This window comes from Balaenoptera musculus, chromosome 3 (assembly GCF_009873245.2).
Source record: "Balaenoptera musculus isolate JJ_BM4_2016_0621 chromosome 3, mBalMus1.pri.v3, whole genome shotgun sequence".
NCBI lineage: Eukaryota > Metazoa > Chordata > Mammalia > Artiodactyla > Balaenopteridae > Balaenoptera > Balaenoptera musculus.
In genome coordinates, this window is record NC_045787.1 from 50,518,521 (window position 1) to 50,533,202 (window position 14,682).

Consider the following 14,682-nt stretch of genomic DNA (forward strand, 5'->3'; position numbering starts at 1 on the left):
TCTCAGAGAAAAGTCAATCTACAAGACAATGTTAAATGTTCCAGATCCTATAGAGGTAGCAGCTTACTCCCAGAATTGAAAATAAAAGCACAAACTAAGCTATCCCCCTACTCACCCACCCCATCTCTATAACCCGGTAGGCTAAATTACCTAGAACCAGTTATAAAAGCAGCATTAGCAGTATCCAAGCAACTACAGCTTCATACCTACCTAGCCCCACACAAACCTTCAGTTTTTCTTTTTTTTTTCTCAGTTGCTTTTAGTAGTGCCCTAAAGAAAAGAGCTTGACCCCAAATTAGGGAAATCAATGTGAAACAGGACCATTCAGTGAAGGAAACTGTCACCTAAAGAGCTACGCACCAAATGCTTCCCCAAGGTCCTTTAAACATCCTGGGACATCTGCAGGTGGGAGTACCTCAGTCATCATGTTTTGCACACTTCTAACTAAGCACTTTGAATTTAAAGATAGGGAAATCTCTTTCCTTGATGGAGAAAACCATTAAGTCCCATAGCCTCCATGATGGTGGTGAGCAGATGAAGGTATATTTTATTACTTGCAGTGACCCAAGGCTCTTACTGATCAAGTTTTTTGGTTTTCCTAAATTTAGGGGTTTAAAATATAGCCAAACAACTTACTTGCAAAATGTCTCAGAGTATGTGCTGTATTCATTCCATCCCAACCCCTTGAATAGGCCAAATATCTCAGTTTATGCGACAACAGTTTGGAATTTTTTAACTATTAAACTTTAGATTTTTGAGGGAAGAATGATTCACATCAGGCATAGCTTTGACCCATTCACAGATGTTCCACAGTATTCACCACATATCTCCTCATTGTGTCATTCCAGTGGGCAGATAACTAAGTCCATGTGATTCACCTGGACAAAAATCTCTATTATTAGTCATAGGATTCAACACCCACTGCCACAGTGGCTCAGAATAGCCATCTACCTGGGTTCAATACTTGCTCCTATCAGGAGGAGCAGGGGACTGTTTTTATAGGTTAGCATGGTTATTTTTTTAAATAACCATTCAAATATGATTATACTTGGAGGGGGGAGACTCAAAACATCCACTTACACAAAGGATTTACAACTTCAGCCAACTTTTATAAATACATTTAATAACTAAAAAAATATGATTAAACTTGCAATAAGGAAGTTGGCATTCAAGCTAGTATCTCGGTTGTTCTTCAGAAAAGGATAAACTTTTTATTTTTATTTTATTATTCTGAGGGAGGATAAACATTTCCAACACTACAAAATGGAACTGATATTGTTTTATATCAGTGGCAGAAACATCAATTTAGTTTCTACAGGTTAAGATAAAATTCTACTTCCTTTAAAAATCTTAGAAATGTTGTTTGGTTATAATGACATTAGTTTTTAAAAGTAGCCTTTAATATAAAAGCAAGGCCTCTGAATCACAGATGAGGTATTAGTTATTAGAGGTAAGATTTACATTTGATTTTAAGATAAATTCTAGCCATGTATGATCTTGAAAAAATTCAGCTACATAACATTTATTGTTAAAAATTTGGAAAATACACAAAACCAGAAAGAACAAAATAAAAATTATCCACAATCTCATATCTTTGCTCTGGACCTTTATTTTTAAGGCTATTTTGTTCTTTGGTGGGATCCAGTAATTAATTTAAAATTACATAGTACACAAACTAAAAATGCCAGCTAAATATGGTTGGCATCCATTCATTCATTCATCCATTCATTCATTCATTCAATAGAGAATAATTACTGAATACAAGGCACTGTACTTCTTATGAGATATTGAGCTAAGTGCTGAGAATTACAAATTGACTTAATTTTGTCATGCCTCTCAGACTTCTTAAAAACTAGAATTTAGGATATTTGGGGGTACATTTCACCTTCATAATTCCAGAATGCTATTTTTTATGAAGTGAAAATTAAAGTCCTTGAATAAGCAGCTGAAATAACTGTATTTTACAAAGATGCATTTTCCTTGCATTCATCTTTTATTAATTTTCTTCTAAAATGTCATATTAGACAGTGTGGTATTTCACACTCGAGAACTGACTATACTAGTAATCTATTCCAAACCTTCCTAAAATGCTGAACTATCTCCCTTCAATAGCACAAATCTCCTTCCAACTTTTACCCCCACACTTGGCAGGTTTACAGAATTTTTTTTTTTTTTCTTTTTAAATCAGCAGCAACAGAATAACTCTCTAAACCAATGCACCTAATTGGATGGATTTTTCAACACATACTTTTGGATTAAGGAAAATGCAGCTTTTAGCTTTAGAAAATACAGATCAACTGGAAATAATCTAAACCAAGTCAACAAGAGAAATGATTGAGTTTTGCATCTTTTTATATGATCAACCCTCTTGTACATAGCTTCTTTTAAAGTAATCTGTAAAACATTGCTAAGAAGTTGATTTAAACCCTTTCAGGAATAATTACATCCAGTTACACAAAACCACTATGCTTTCAAATCTAAAGATGTATGGTTTATAACCCAAAACATAAAATGTCCGTATAACCAGTCAGTATATGCCTAATCAAAAACAAAATTCTGGTGGCTTAGTACCCATATCCCCTGGAGATATGCAGGTGTTCTGCAGAATTTAATTGGTCAAACTTAAAATTGCACTGATTATATTTTATTCTTAAACACCTGAAGTTACTGGCATGCAAATTCTATAACCAATTCTGTTTTTAAACGCAATTCCTCTTCCATGCTTAAAAAAAACCCAAAAACTTTAATGGTTTCATATTACAAAACTTAAGTACAAAGATGCCATTACCAATATATATTTACTTTAAACTCTCTAAAATGGGTGTATCCTATTTAGAGTCTTTTAATTTGCTTACCATTTTGGTTCTTTGATACCAAAGATGGTTTTTTTTTTTTAATCTATTTTATTTTATTTATTTATTTTTGGCTGCCTTGGGTCTTCGTTGCTGCACGCGGGCTTTCTCTAGTTGTGGCGAGTGGGGGCTACTCTTCGTTGCAGTGCGTGGGCTTCTCATTGCGGTAGCTTCTCTTGCTGTGGAGCACGGGCTCCAGGCGCGCGGGTTTCAGTAGTTGTGGCTCACGGGCTTTGTTGCTCCGCGGCATGTGGGATCTTCCCAGACCAGGGCTCAAACCCGTGTCCCCTGAAGTGGCAGGCGGATTCTTAACCACTGCGCCACCAGGGAAGCCCCCAAAGATGGTTCTTAACACGGAAATGTAACTCTTATTTTTAGCCTGGAAGTTTAAATTTGTCAGATCTTATATTTAATTTCTGCTAATAGTTAAAAGTTACAGATGATCTCCTTGCCTATCAAAGGTTCTGTTGTCCAGTGGGAGGGAGGAGTACCCAACTTGAATCACTGCTCAAGCTACACGTGAAGAAATGGCATTTAGTATTTTGAAGTAGCATATACCATAGGAAAATGAGCAAGAAGTCCACCAAGCTGCACGTGAGTCCTTCATCTGTTGTGCTTACTCTAGGAAATGGTGATGGTTCAAGAATATAGGGTCTTTTGCTCAGCAGCTGCAGAGCCAATCCTGAGTGAAGACTTTAGAGACCATTCCTCCTCTTCATTTCTTGCCTCCTTTTCAGTCCCTCTTCTACTCTTCTTATAAGCTGCTCAGTGTTCTCATGTCCCATCTCTCTTCTTTCAGATAATTAAATCATTTAATAAGTTCATGTGTAACAATATTTAGCAATTTATTGCTTTTCTCAGGGTAGTTCATCATTTTAAAAGTAGAGAGAGGGCACTTAATGCACAGAAATTACCACTTGAATCTCATTTGAAAGAGTGATATGTATTAAACCAAGAAGGATGTGGGAGAGGTTAAGGGCAAGAGAAAGATCTTCTAGGTCTTCTCAAATCTACTCATAAGAACCAGCATTTCAGTCCTAGACGACTCAATTGGTAAGTGAGCAGTCTATAACTACATGTAGGTCAGTAAGGGAAAGAAAGAAAGGAAAAGTGTAACTTTGGGATTGATGGGCTTAATCAACATCTAGATAATTTAACCTAGTGGCAAAGCACATCCTATCTACACAAGAAACAGTTTTCTGAAGAATAGGGGGGAAAAAGTTAATAAGTCAGAGCTTACAGTACAAATGTGGTTGGTGGCTAAGGCAACAATTTGCTTAACCACAGCCTCCAAAGTAGCTAGCAACCAAGACAACACTATATAACCACAGTATACAGAGCATATGGCCAACAACATTAATTTAATCTAAATCTTCAGTGCAGATAGCATCCAGAGAGCAACAAGTGCCAGGAAAAAAATGTCTCTCTGCTCTGCCTTTCATGGCTGGAATCTGGCTGCTGTGCTGTGTGATTATTGGCCAGACATAAGCATTTGTAGGGCAGAGCAAAGCCCATCTGCCTTGGATCTAACAGCTGGCATCAGGGTACCAATCAGCTCCACCCATTTGCTTCCTTCTTCTCAAGAGCCTCCTGCTAGTTTTTATCTCCCAAAGGTTTTCTTTCTCTGCCTTTCCAGTGTCTTCCCTTCTGTCTTAAGCAAAATTAAATGTCCCAAGGAAGCAGGATTAAGAAAAGGAAAATGCAGCTCTAAAAATATTTTTCTAGAGCAGCTCTGTTTAGTGATGGTAAAGTAGGGTGGCGCATGCATATACTGCATTTATTTGAAATCACTCTATCCCTGGAGAGAATTCTGACTACTCATTATAAATTAACAGTAATCTCTTCCATGGAAAGGTCTAACTTAACTCATTGAATTCCTACTAAGTCTAAGCCATGGGTTTTCATTATCATAAGGGGGAAAATGAGTGAGACAGACTTGACCTCAATGAGATTACATTAATAATGAAGGGAGGGGATAAGGCAAGTACCATTATAATTATATTATGGAACCTACCTTATCTAATATAACAATGCACTTTCAGATGTAATATTTTTAATTTTACAGTTCCTTCATTTTGTTATATTGCTGTCTGATTTCTCTTTCCTTGATCTTCATGGATCTTAAGAACTCTTCTCATAGCCAAATGTCTATGATGTAATTCCCTTTCACTTTATCTTGTTACGATATTTTTTTCTCACTCTGACTTCTGCCATGTTTAGTAACTACCTCTTTTTGAGTTCTAGGCAGTTTAGGTAAATGACCTAAGGCAAGTTTTCATTCTCCTTTGTAAAATGAGACCAAAAAATTAGATGATTTCTAATGTTCCTTTCAGATCCAAAATTCTGTGAAAGTTGTCTTTTCTTTTTTCCTCCACAATTCAATTGTTCATTTTTCCCCCCTTCTAGGTCTGCTTTTCCCCTGTACTTTACAGAATAATAAGTCTGGAAAACAGGCATTTGTTAGATTCCATTTGGTTCTGCATCGTGTTTCAGTGTCTCATTTCTTAGCAGCGTGAGGTACGTATCAAAGGGGTTAGACATGTCAAGAGGCAGAACACTAACTAGAAATAGGACTTTGTAGAGACAAGTTTCCTAATATAAAGAATTAACTCATATTATACTAAAAAGGAATTTCCATGAACTTTAGTAGGAGCTTATTTGTTTTGGGTATTTCATTAAACATTTTAGAGGAATGATGCTGGAGTACAAGGAGGTCTTGAGTTTCTTCCACACATTGTGATGGATTTATTACCAATAAAGAAGCTTTTCTTTAATTATATATAGAATCCTTTTCTTGGAACCAAAGAGTAAATATTTCAGATTTGAATTATAACAAGGACACAATCATAAACAAGCTGTATAGTTTTAAACTAAAATCTTAATTTTGTTTAGATAAAAAATGGGAATAATAATATCATAATATCCTATAAAATCTGAGTGATAATGCTTATCATTATAAGAAGTTTTATTTTTTCCAAAAGTATTTTATGCATAATACCTTGTAAAGATGCATAGTGTTATGATTGTCAAAAATGAGATTTGGGACAAAATTTCAGTGAAGTGAAACATGACCTGTGACACATAGACCATAAATACAATAGGAATGCACTTAAACTTTGGTTTCAGCCTTACCCAAGTTTTTCAGTGAGTAAGATGTATCCAGGCCCTATTCATGTTAGAGAAGAATATAATCTCTAAAGCAACAGAAATGAAATGGAAGAGGAAGGAAAACAGCATTAGGAGGAATGTTTTAGGTTAGCACAGATTTCTTGCCCTCAGTTATAAATCTTAACATTAGAGAAAATGCAAGCCACAATATGCAAGGGTAAACAGTAAAAAATGTCAGGGTATCAAACTAAACTTTCATATGTAAATTTTTTACAAGAAGTTAGAAAGCTTAAATTATATTGAAAATACACAGGAGAATTCAAAGAATTTTTTAAAAAGTGTATTCTATAGGGGAAACTACATACTTAAGGAAAAAGATAAATAGAAATAATTATTAGAGACAAATGAAAGAAAAAACATATTAACTTCCAAACCATGAACCAGCCAAGAGCATGAGTTTACCTAGAGGAGTAGCCCTCTCAAGGGCATGTTACATGAGAACTGAGCCAGGTGCAATTGATGGCTACAGAGCATAGGCTTTTGGGAGCTGTGATGTTCACAGGTGTCCTGCTCTGATGCCTGGTACAACTAATCCCATATGTTAAAGGGTACTCTTCCTTCTCAACAATGAAAATGAACTGAAAGAAGGGGATGATGGGAGAGAGTGAATAGGGGAATGCCACAGTCAATGCAATGACAGACTATTGTCTAGTCTTACAAATATTTTATTTTTCAAAGACCAAAGAGAAAATTACGGAATAATGAACAAAGCTGATGCAAATCTTTATTCCTTGTAAACTCAAGTCACGTTTTACAAGGGACTTGTATCATTAAAAATATCACAGTGATCTGTTTTATGTCTAAGTTTGGTATATAGAGGAACCAAATGTAAAAGGACCCTCATAGTTTCAAACAATAGTATAACTTCACACAGAAAATATCTTTTATAGGGAATTTTTCTTAAACACTAATTATATAACTGTATTTCTTCAAAGGGAAAGAAATGACAATGACTAAAGGGCTTTTAATCATTCAAACTCAAATTTCCATCTGGTATCTTTTACTTAACTCTGAAAGTAAATTTTGGATGGTAATTCCTAAATCAAAGTGAAGCAAACAGTTATAAGATTTGACTTATTAATGTCTTTCACACTTAATTTCAATCAAGTCTATTTTGAAACTTGAAAAACAATTGAATTTTGTTTTCCTCTGTTCCATTTTGGGACCCCCTCCACTTTGAGTTTCTTTCCAAGTTAAGTGAATATGTCCTTTATAAGCTGCAATACGTGTTAATGGTCAGTTGACCATTATCAGTGGTGTTAAATATGTTAGCCATGTTAGAATTAGCAAAGAAATTAAAAGGACATCTGTGAATATGTAAAGCATTTGCCTTTGTTTTATCTGGTACTTTGAGAGCTATTCTCTTTCAGTCAGATACTAGTACTGGCAAAAAGACTGCATTATATTTTTCTAATAATTACTTTTTAAAATTGTTATTTTAGAATGGACTTAACCGTACTTTTAAGTGCACAATTATAGTTCTGTTGTATCATTCTTGAAAACAATAAAATATGTAACATTAACATAAAGTGCTTCCATAGAAACAGTGTAGAAATATCCAGCTTTCTAAAGGGGCCAGGTAATCTGCATGATAGATTCATTAAAATAATTTGAAAAGTCTATTATTAATAAGTGGAATAGTGTGGATTATTACATAAACTTGTTAGGTAGTAAACTGCAAGGGAGAATTTGCTATCAGGGGCTCTTTTAAATATATAGTTTCTTTTTCTTTTCTCTCTTTTTTCTTTCTCTTTAATCACCCACTAACCTGAAACTGAACTAACAGAGACAGAGGAAGGAAGCATATTCAGGAGGGCACATCAGAAGAAATACTTAATACAGATATGAAGGAGAAATTTACATATTACTCAAAACCTCTAGTTTCTTAATGGAAGTGCAGAAGAGTCTCCATTTTTAAACTCTGAACATTACCAGGACGCTGAATAAGCAGTTTATATGCATTTTTTTCCTCTTACGAAATGAAGTTCACCATCTACTGAAAGGAAGTTAGGTGACTAATTTTTATCCAACTTTACGGACACTCGTTTGAAATCAAGAGTTCTCAAACTTTCCTGGTTCACAGTACTCTTAGTGTCCCAGTACTTTTTTCACAGCCCTCCCAGGCAGAAAAAAAAAAAAAAAAATCTGAGTTTCACTTATTAAGTAGTTAGGTCCAAACAACTCAATAGTAATAATTTGTGTGGTGTATGACCGTGTCACTGTGTTTCCATTGAAAACGTACAATATTCTGCAGTGCCTCTTGTGAGTCTGCTGTAGTGTCCTGGGGTACTATGGGGCGGTATGAAAAATATGGCCCTAAATCAGGAAAATATAAAATAGTACTTGGAAACTATGTAAAGCATCTTAAAAATCTTAGAGTAGAAACCAGTTTCAATATGTATAAGAATCCAGGTGAGCCAGGTGAAACCACAAAAAGTAAAATAAAAAGAATTTGCCCTAGTTAAAAAGAGGAAAAACATAGAAAATCTTTTTAAAATTTATATGCTATACACACACACACACACACACACACACACACACACACACACACCCCACACTAGGCTTAAGATGCCATCCAGGGAAGAAAAAGAATAACAAATAAAACAAGCATCTATATAAAATTTGAGCGTCAAACACACAATAAAAATTAATTAGGCTATGTAAATGTAAAAGAAAAAGTAATGATAACATTCTAAATGGTCAAAGACAGTTGATCAGAAACATTCCTGAAACACTCCATTGTATAAGTAAGAAAAATCTGTGCTCTTTGATCTTCAAACAAAATCAAAATTGCCTCTAAAAATAAACCTGTCTCCCCCTCCCAGTCCTCCATCTAAGCATAGCTTTAGCTTATCTTTTTTTTTCCCCTGAGCTGCTAAGCAATGAATGTTTAGCAGAGAGATGCCTTTGTCAGCAGAAACCTGACCAAATTGGTATGCAATTTTTTGTACTTCAACACAAAGAGAAAGAAAAGCCTAGAAAAAACAATTTGAAGATTGTTCAAAAAACAATCAGAAGTGTCAGTAGAACTGATTGCAGGACAAAGACTGTATATTTACAGTATAAATGTAAAACTAATACATGAAAATACATATGTATTTCTGACCTTTCTTTGCACAACTAAAGGATCCTTAAGGTTTCTTTCCTAACAGAACAGGTACAACAGTACAGCATCAACTCTCAGTTAATTGGTTTTGGAAGTTTTGCTTTAAAGCCTAAGGGTTGTATTAAATAAGAGGAGGAGTTGCGGGGGGGCGGGGAGTCGGGTGGGGGTGGAAGGGGAATGGTTTGAATAGTGGGAAATGAGAGCACATCCAGAAAGATAGGGGAGGAAATTATCATGAATACTGCTGCATTTTGCAAAAATTCATTCCCTAACAAAAACAACAATTTCCTAAAACAATAAAAGGCCTTCTCTGATTACAACTATAAGTCACAAAGAGAAAAAAAGTTTGTTATCAGTTTTCACAAATGTTGAGTTAAAACAGGGGCCTCATATTCTGACTTGTGAGTCTAAATTAAAGTTGGTTAAGTACATAACCACTTATTCATTTTAGCTCCCTAAGTACCACAGAAACTTGAAATGAGAAGAAAGAATTTTGGAAAATCTGTTTAGCACAATTGCACTTGATCTTAGCCAAAAGGCCAAGAAATGATATTTAGCACAATTTCAGTCAGTTTTGAAAGCATTAATTAGCTGCTTATAAATGATCCATCAGGTAAAGAAGAAAGCATGTAAATAAACTAAACTACAAAAAAGCTTTCTAAAGGCATGTCCAAGGCCAATGGTCACACTGAACAAAATTATGAAATTAATTGGTATTCTACCACTTTTTTCATTCCCTTCTCTGATGTCCCTAGCTACTTTCCCACCCCAGATGCTTATACCTAAATCCCATTAACCTTTGCATTCAACTAGTAGCCAACTAATAACAGAGATGTGAGTTAGTAATGCTCCCAGAGGTATTTGCATCTGAATGTAAATTATTTGAATACTAAATAAACCTTCAATTAGCCTCAAAGGCAGTACTTCTCAACCTTGGCTACACATTAGAATTACCTAGGGACCTTTTAAAAATCTGATGCCCAGGCCATACCCCCAAGCAATTAAATCGGAATCTCTGGGGGCGGGCCCAAGCGTCAAAATTGTTTAAAGTTCCCCAGGTGATTCCAATGTGCAGCCAAAACTGAGAATCATTGCTTTAGGGAAAGCATTTGAAAAAATGAAATTTCAAGCTAGTAAGGGAGAAATTCTTGAGTGGGGAATATATCATGTTGCTCTATTGATGATGTCAACTGATGAAAAAGCTCTCTTCAAGGTAAAGGACCATTTTTATTACAAGAGAAAATGCTACATTAAAAAAAAAAATCACTAGACTTCTAAGTCTTGATTTCAGTGTTACTTCACTTGAGTATTATCTGTAAAACAGGAATAACAACAGCAGTGCCTATCTCATGGTGCTACTGAGAATGAGCAAATGAAACAGGGCACCAAAAGATGTTTCATAAACTGTAAAGTTTTATTTGTCATTACATAGCTGAGCTAGAACCATTTATCATTAACAACACTAGGTGTAATGTGATTATAACTGTAATATGGATTATTACCTAAAGGATATGTCACTTTGTTTTAATAGACATTTATTTTATGAAATCTAAGTATCTAGCCCAATGTTTCTTGAAGTATGGTTGCTGAACCAGTATCACCAGCATCACTTGGAAATTTGTTAGAAATGCAAATTCTTGGAGTCTGCCCCAGACCTACCGAATCAGAAACTGGAGGCAGAACGTAGCAATCTTGTTTGAACAAGCCCTCCAGGTGATTCTGATGCACACTACAACTTGAAAACCACACATCTAGCCAAACATCACTAAAAAGAGAGTATATATAACTAAAATCAAAAGATGAATATACATTATTTTTTCAGTCTTTAAAAGTCACAGTGCAAAGGCATATCGGCATAAATTACTACTTAAAAAAACTCCTAAAGCTTTGTATTTTAAAATAGTACAGTTCTCACTACCTAGCCAAGCTTTATCAATCAACACATTAATCACGAATACAATAGTAGTATATAAATTTAGGAGTCAGATTAATTACAGAGTATAGAAACAAAACTCTAGTGGGAGTAACAATGGTTCAGAAAATAGTCAAGTTTTAATTCTCTCAAAGGAAAAGTCATAACTGTATCTTAAAAATCACATTTATCCTGAAGACAACACTCCACAGCATCTCAATGTTCTTATTCAGGCTACGGAAGTGTGTCAGCACTGACTCAGAGAAAAGACCATTTCTTGGACTGAATCACTAGCAGTGCTTCCTGCAGTCTTAGATTTGTCACTGGGTCTGCTAAGCAACAGAAAAACAATCTCAAAACTTCTTATCTTAAAAGATCTCGTAAGAGAAAATATCAACATTGCTCCCAAACTCAAAGTCCAAAGGTCGTGAGAACATTGAACAGTCTTGTGAGACTGCGATAGAAAGTTCTTTGAGATCTTTCTTGTTCCCTCTTTTTCCATTTTAAAAAGTTCTGGCAGTCTCAAGATACCTAGCACCACTTTGGAAAGATGAGAGTGGAGTATCCCAATTAAGAACACACGTTAGTATTCATCCTTAGTTTCTGAGTGAAAACTGAGAAGAAGTGACTTTTTCCTGAAAGATTCCCTAACTACAGATGAAGTTCCATTTACCATTACTGAGCAGATGACTCTGGCTCTCTCTTTGATCAAGATTCCTGAGTCCTAAGGGATTTTCCTTTCCTCAATCCTAAACCTCCTGTATTTAAAGAACCTGGGGTTAGAAGTGGGGGTATGTGTAGGAAGAATAACTCCAATAATTGATATCTGTACTCTATATTCTAGGAAATATTTCCAACCTATTCAAAGTAAACAAAAGAATACAATCAAAATTATACTATCTTTCCCTGGCAATTGCTTTGCCCCACCTTACAAGAAAAATAACAATTCTAAACTCTCATTTCCCACACTGGAAAGAATAACACAAATATATAATTGCCAAAATAATTAATTCCTTTTGTTCATTCACTTATCTGTAAGCATTTATTGAGTTCCTAGTATGTTCCAGACATTGTTTTAGATACAAAATGAGTCTAGAAAGATGCATAGACTCCAGTGATGAGGACATGGATTCTATGTGTCTAGAGTGCTGTTTCGGTTTCTCTGTTAACCAAGACCAGTCGTACTCAAACTTAAGCAAGCATCAGAATCACTTGGAAAACTTGTTAAAACATAGATTTTGGGGCCCCACAAAGAGAGACTCTATTCAGTAGGTCTGAGATGGGGCCCCAAAATTTGCATTCTAATAAATTCACAGGTGACATTGATGCTGCTGGTTCGGGGACCACACTTTGAGAACCACTTACCAAGAAATGCAGCTCATCACACTATGCCTGCTGATTTTCAAACACTGTACATCTCTCTTCCAAACAAGGCAATGGCCTTATAAAGGCTTTTCACTCACAATTGAGCAGAATTACAGTTCCCAGAACCACCTCAAATATCTAGGATTGGTAGCTCCAGAAGAGAAGAAAGAAGTATAAAAAATAAAGAGAAAATTCTCTTTCCAGGGGCTTTGCTCCCTCCTTGTTTTTCTTTTGTTTTATGCCCCATCACAAGAAATCACTCTTCTATTATGATTTCTCAATACAAGTGTTATGGAAAAGAATAACACACATTCAGATTTTTCATACTTCCTTACTTTAATAAAATCATAGTTTTTCTTCTAAATTCAGTTCTCTTGGCCTTCTCCCCCACCCCTTTTTTGTTGCACTATCTCCTTTCTGAACAAAAGAATAGAGTTAGAAGGAACATTGAGAATTCACTTAATCCCTCCTTGGCCTCAGACAAGACTGTATCTAAACCATCCCCAAATATAGCAATTTTCAGTACAAAGATGAACAGGCACTAAGAACCTCCCATTCAACATTCTGTCACATACTTGAAGATACTATCATAATATACTTTCCCTCAGCCTTCTCTTCTCCAAGCTAATCAACCTCGACATTTAGACTACTTCATTAGATTTCCTGAACTTTAAATTATTTTGACTCTTCTTTAATAAGTTTATCCCACCTTACCTCAGGGCCTGAATTATGTATTTACTGTTATCATGAAGACTTCTTTTTGGTATGTGAAAAGGGGAAAGTTAATTTATAGATTAAATAAAAAGGAATTTAATTGGAACAAAGAAATATATATATATGTATATATATATATATAAATGCCACTATAATATAATATAATGGCATTCACTTGAACAATTAATTTCAAATATCCTTTATTTTGTTAAAAGAAATAGTAAAGCCCTATAGTTTTTAAAACTTTATAAATCACCAGCCATTTCATACATAGAACGGATGGGAATTAGAGATCTTTTTAAATATGCCACAGATTACACATAACCATGTTTCATGACACTTCACACAGGAGGAAAACATTATTATTGTTCATTTGCTTTTTTTTGCATAGTGTTTACTACTTAAGTTGGAGTTGGAGATTATCCATGATTTAATTTTGTATGAGTCTAAAATTACTGAATGTATTATTGTGATTATTCACTTCTGTGAAAATAATTTCTCTGATTCAAGCTTTGAGAATCAGAAGTGTTTAGAGAGTCAGTGAGTACAGGACAAGATAGGATGAAGTCCATGTAAATCATGTGTTTCTGAGAGGTTCAGAAAGGAAAAATAGGTCATATATTGGAATATGGGGTAAAATGGGATGATTCACTTTAGTTCCATCTCTCCCATTCTAAATATCACTATTCAAAATTGAATCTTTGCTTTCGGAATGGTGAGGTGCTCTAGTCCAGCACAGGCCTGAGGGATAGGTTTTGTCTCCTTGCCTATTGGGACCAAGGTGTACGGTGGAGGCGATGCATTTAGTCTCCAGAGAGAAGGAAGATGCTGCTTGCACAGCACTTCTACTCACCAGTCCATGCAGCAGCAAGGGTGTTGGCTTTGAAGGAAGCCAACTGTCCTGCTCTCCCAGCCAGAGGTAAAGAATTGCATTGGTGGCCACTAGAGGGAGGAGGATTAGGAATAGAGTAAATTGTGGGGAAAAGGCACCCATGAAAAACGCACATGGGACAACCAACACATCACCAACCACCGCCTAGCAGCTACCTCTCTGAGGGACTATCATGGGGTCTGCAAACACCATTAACCCAGAGACCCAGACACCAGTAATTATTGTAGTATCCCAGTATATAGCCCCTTAACTTGGATGGCTGCAGAAGGGAGTTTGAATAGGATTGTGGGAAACATACAAGCACACAAACACAAACACACAAGCACACAGACATACATTCTCATCCCCCATTACAAGACGTTACATCTGTGCCGTCTGATTCTTGCTCATTTTCTTATTTAAAACTCTTGATGTTCTTTACCAAGAATGTGTTCACGAAAAGCAAACAGCCCACCTTCAAGATAGTCTTGGGAGAAGCACCAGCAGAGACACTCATTGTGCCAAGATGTATTTTACCAACAAATCTGTACAAATTACATGAGGTTAAAAACAAACGGAATATAATATAATTAAAGCAAAGTTTCTTTTGCTAAATTACAGCTTGAAGCAAACCTGCAAGAAATATTTCCAATTAGCTTCTTTAGCAAACACAAAGCATAGCTCAGAATGTTTT

At 35.5% G+C, this 14,682-nt stretch overlaps 1 protein-coding gene across 4 annotated transcripts in view; it reads right to left on the reverse strand.

The window, feature by feature from the left end:
* ADAMTS6 (ADAM metallopeptidase with thrombospondin type 1 motif 6) overlaps nucleotides 1-14,682 on the reverse strand; it is a 271,152-nt gene that overhangs the window by 36,246 nt on the left and 220,224 nt on the right. The gene's annotated exons all lie outside the window — the stretch shown is intronic.